Source organism: Pan paniscus, chromosome 20 (genome assembly GCF_029289425.2).
Source record: "Pan paniscus chromosome 20, NHGRI_mPanPan1-v2.0_pri, whole genome shotgun sequence".
NCBI classification, from domain to species: domain Eukaryota; kingdom Metazoa; phylum Chordata; class Mammalia; order Primates; family Hominidae; genus Pan; species Pan paniscus.
The window spans coordinates 4,687,962-4,692,636 of record NC_073269.2 but is presented as its reverse complement, the minus strand read 5'-3'; the positions used below and the strand labels follow the sequence as shown (position 1 = coordinate 4,692,636).

Sequence of the window (4,675 nt, the reverse complement as noted above, 5' to 3'; positions counted from 1 at the left end):
CCTCAAAAATAAATAAATACATAAATACTGAAATTTTTAGGGGTGGAGGGGCATGACATCTACAACTTAGCTTCAGATGTTCAGGAAAAAACCGACAGGACGATAACACAGGGCGGCAGGTTGTTCACAGCGGGTGACCAGGTGAAGGACACACAGAGTTCTTAGTGGGACCTTAAAGCCAGTTTGACCTGTGAAGGGGTGCGTTGCCCCTCCACACCTGTGGGTGTTTCTCGTTAGGTGGAACAAGAGACTTGGAAAAGAAAAAGACACAGAGACAAAGTATAGAGGAAGAAATAAGGGGACCCGGGGAACCAGCGTTCAGCATATGGAGGGTCCCGCCAGCCTCTGAGTTCCCTTAGTATTTATTGATCATTTGTGGGTGTTTCTCCGAGAGGGGGATGTGTCAGGGTCACAAGACAATAGTGGGGAGAGGGTCAGCAGACAAACACGTCAACAAAGGTCTTTGCATCATAGACAATGTAGAGGATTAAGTGCTGTGCTTTTAGATATGCATACACATAAACATCTCAATGCTTTACGAAGCAGTATTGCTGCCCGCATGTGCCACCTCCAGCCCTAAGGTGGTTTTTCCCTATCTCAGTAGATGGAACGTACAATCGGGTTTTATACCGAGACAGTCCATTGCCCAGGGACAGGCAGGAGACAGATGCCTTCCTCGTGTCTCAACTGCAAGAGGCATGCCTTCCTCTTTTACTAATCCTCCTCAGCACAGACCCTTTACGGGTGTTGGGCTGGGGGACGGTCAGGTCTTTCCCTTCCCACGAGGCCATATTTCAGACTATCACATGGGGAGAAACCCTGGACAATACCTGGCTTTCCTAGGCAGAGGACCCTGCGGCCTTCCGGCCTTCTGCGGTGTTTGTGTCCCTGGGTACTTGAGATTAGGGAGTGGTGATGACCATTAAGGAGCGTGCTGCCTTTAAGCATCTGTTTAACAAAGCACATCTTGCACTGCCCTTAATCCATTTACCCCTTAGTGGACACAGCACCTGTTTCAGAGAGCACTGGCTTGGGGGTAAGGTCATAGATTAACAGCATCCCAAGGCAGAAGAATTTTTCTTAGTACAGAACAAAATGGAGTCTCCTATGTCTACTTCTTTCTACACAGACACAGTAACAATCTGATCTCTCTTGCTTTTCCCCACATTTCCCCCTTTTCTTTTCGACAAAACCGCCATCGTCATCATGGCCTGTTCTCGATGGTCGCTGTCTCTTTGGAGCTGTTGGGTACACCTGCAGACTAACAACAGACAAAACAGGCACACAAGGATTAATATGAGATTTACAATCATAGAACTTCTGATGGTCGTAACCCAAGCGACAGGGTTAAGATTTGCGAGGCCATCAGCCACTCCTGCGATTGCCTCAGTTCCTGGCACCAAATTTAAATGGGCTTTCGATGCTTCGAAAATTTGTTCTTTTAATTTGGAAATGTCTAAAGTGAGATTATCTTCTCTTCCCTGTAGATGGCATCTAACCATGTCCCAGTGATGCTCAGACTCATTATAAATTTGGGGTGTAATACAAAAGTCTGACGTATTCCAGTCACACTGTAACTGGAAATAATGTTCTAAGCTCATGAGCCTGTCTCCCATCCAAATGACAGTTTGTCTAAGATCATTAATTTCATTTGCCAATTTTTGATCAATACTAGATTGTGAATTCCATAATCTTGTAGAATTTTTTTGCCAATCATTAACAAAGTTTACCGACTGAACAGAAGAGTGCAATGCAACTCCTGCCACAGCCGCCGTGGCTGTGACTGCAATCCCATAATCACTGCCATTAAAGTAAAAATGAATCTTTTGGATCTGTTTAAAACGCCTTTTAATACTTCAGTCAAAATACGGATGGATGGCAAGGCCTCCTGTGGTCAGTCCATGGACACAGGGACCCACACGCCCTCTCTTGCCCTCACCAGCAGAATACGGTGTTGCCAAATAAAAGTTGAATCAATGCAAGTAAACAATCTGCAGTTTTCACAGGTTATAGTTTGGGAGTCTGGTTTAATAACTATATTTCCTACAACTAGCATATAAGGGGGCTTTACACAACTTTGTAAAGGAACCGTTGGACTGGAATTTAGGTGGATAGTATAAAATGGCTTACGATCTCTTGTTTCTAAAGTTTGATTTCCAGACCAAATTCTAATGTGGTGTGAGGCCACAGTAAGCCTCCATAATTCTGGATGTTTAGGACCAGAAACAGGACTTATTATTTTTGGTTTTGGGGTAGAGATTCCTTTTTCTCCCCATTCCCAAGGGTAGAAAGACTGTAATTTTTTATGCTTATGTTTGTCTAGAGTTTCTGTGAAGTCGCTATCAACAGCTGGACTCACTTGTGCACTTGGACACGACCGAGTTTGTCCTGAGCAATTGTGGTAGAATTGACTCGAGGTGCCCAATCTATAATAGTTCCGAATTCATTGTTTTGTAATATCACTGCACTATTGGCCACACATTTTTCCCAAACTAAAACTTCTGTATTTTTTGATCCTTTGGGAATTTCCTTGGGGCAAGGTTTCCCTTTAGGTCTAAATTTTAATGATCTTTGATAAGAAAAGTCTTGTAAATAATCTACCCGTGGCCTGAGTGACATCCCACTTACCATGTAAGAAGTGAATCTACTGTTAGGACTGACAGTAGGTACTTCTACCAACCAATTTTGGACTGCGGGCATTAAACATCCTGGTGCTTTCCCTAGGCAAATAGGAGGATAATGATAACTATATTTGCTGACGTGACCTCGGTGACACAAAGAAACCTTCTGCCCCCACCTCCCTCCCAGTCACAGCTCACCAGGCCCCTTCTGCCCCCACCTCCCTCCCAGTCACAGCTCACCAGGCACCTTCTGCCCCCACCTCCCTCCCAGTCACAGCTCACCAGGCCCCTTCTGCCCCCACCTCCCTCCCAGTCACAGCTCACCAGGGGCCTTCTGCCCCCACCTCCCTCCCAGTCACAGCTCACCAGGCCCCTTCTGCCCCCACCTCCCTCCCAGTCACAGCTCACCAGGGGCCTTCTGCCCCCACCTCCCTCCCAGTCACAGCTCACCAGGCCCCTTCTGCCCCCACCTCCCTCCCAGTCACAGCTCACCAGGCCCCTTCTGCCCCCACCTCCCTCCCAGTCACAGCTCACCAGGCGCCTTCTGCCCCCACCTCCCTCCCAGTCACAGCTCACCAGGGGCCTTCTGCCCCCACCTCCCTCCCAGTCACAGCTCACCAGGGGCCTTCTGCCCCCACCTCCCTCCCAGTCACAGCTCACCAGGCCCCTTCTGCCCCCACCTCCCTCCCAGTCACAGCTCACCAGGGGCCTTCTGCCCCCACCTCCCTCCCAGTCACAGCTCACCAGGCGCCTTCTGCCCCCACCTCCCTCCCAGTCACAGCTCACCAGGTGCCTTCTGCCCCCACCTCCCTCCCAGTCACAGCTCACCAGGCGCCTTCTGCCCCCACCTCCCTCCCACTTCATCAGTTCCAGGGAGCTTTCTTTCAAAATGATACTACTTTTCTTGAAAGTTCGCAATTACTTCAAAACAACAACACAAACAAAGTCAGAAAGGCATGCAAACAAACAGCAGTGAGAACAAAACAAGGTTACTAACCTGCTTCTATGCTCTGCCCCAGGCTTGGGCCTGCTGTCTCTTTGTTAAAAACCATTGACAATGCTGGGGACAGTTGAGCTTTCATTAGCACCAAGCTGCGACTTTCCCCTTGGGGTAGCCAGGACTGGCCCTGAAGGAAAAGGGAAGTAATTTCTCATCACAGTATTTGGTGTTCTGTAGTCTGGGCCTTGTGTTGCTGGCGGCACCTGGAGGACACCGCTCCGAGCCCCTCCTCTGGGAAACAGGCTGTGAATTGTGGATGACACCGCGGGTCACTGTGTGAGGGAAGAGCACGGCTGTGCCTGTACCCAGGGGAAAGCCCGGCCCCACCCGTCACCCTCGTCCAGTGACATCTGTGGGATTTCTCCTCAGCCACGCCCAAGGCTGTTCTGTTCCTCCCCACCCAACGCTGCGAGAGCAGGCCCGGAGGGAGGTGGCAGCGAATGATTTAGGTTCTGCGGGAGCTGACGTGGGTTCGCGCCCGGTGCAATCCCGGGCCAACGCACTGCCTCTCTGAGCTCGTTTTCTCCTTGGGTTCGCGCCCGGCGCAATCCCGGGCCAACGCACTGCCTCTCTGAGCTCGTTTTCTCCTTGGGTTCGCGCCCGGCGCAATCCCGGGCCAACGCACTGCCTCTCTGAGCTCGTTTTCTCCTTGGGTTCGCGCCCGGCGCAATCCCGGGCCAACGCACTGCCTCTCTGAGCTCGTTTTCTCCTTGGGTTCGCGCCCGGCGCAATCCCGGGCCAACGCACTGCCTCTCTGAGCTCGTTTTCTCCTTGGGTTCGCGCCCGGCGCAATCCCGGGCCAACGCACTGCCTCTCTGAGCTCGTTTTCTCCTTGGGTTCGCGCCCGGCGCAATCCCGGGCCAACGCACTGCCTCTCTGAGCTCGTTTTCTCCTTGGGTTCGCGCCCGGCGCAATCCCGGGCCAACGCACTGCCTCTCTGAGCTCGTTTTCTCCTTGGGTTCGCGCCCGGCGCAATCCCGGGCCAACGCACTGCCTCTCTGAGCTCGTTTTCTCCTTGGGTTCGCGCCCGGCGCAATCCCGGGCCAACGCACTG

At 51.5% G+C, this 4,675-nt stretch overlaps 1 long non-coding RNA gene across 1 annotated transcript; it reads right to left on the bottom strand.

Annotated features, from left to right (window-relative positions):
- Window positions 1-280: 280 nt before the first annotated feature.
- LOC129394698 (uncharacterized) lies at window positions 281-4,117 on the bottom strand. Its single transcript, XR_008622042.2, has 3 exons — window positions 3,619-4,117; window positions 2,629-2,720; window positions 281-1,261 (listed from the first exon to the last, which is right to left on the bottom strand). It is a non-coding gene; the product is annotated as an uncharacterized LOC129394698 (long non-coding RNA).
- Between the last annotated feature and the right edge of the window lie 558 nt (window positions 4,118-4,675).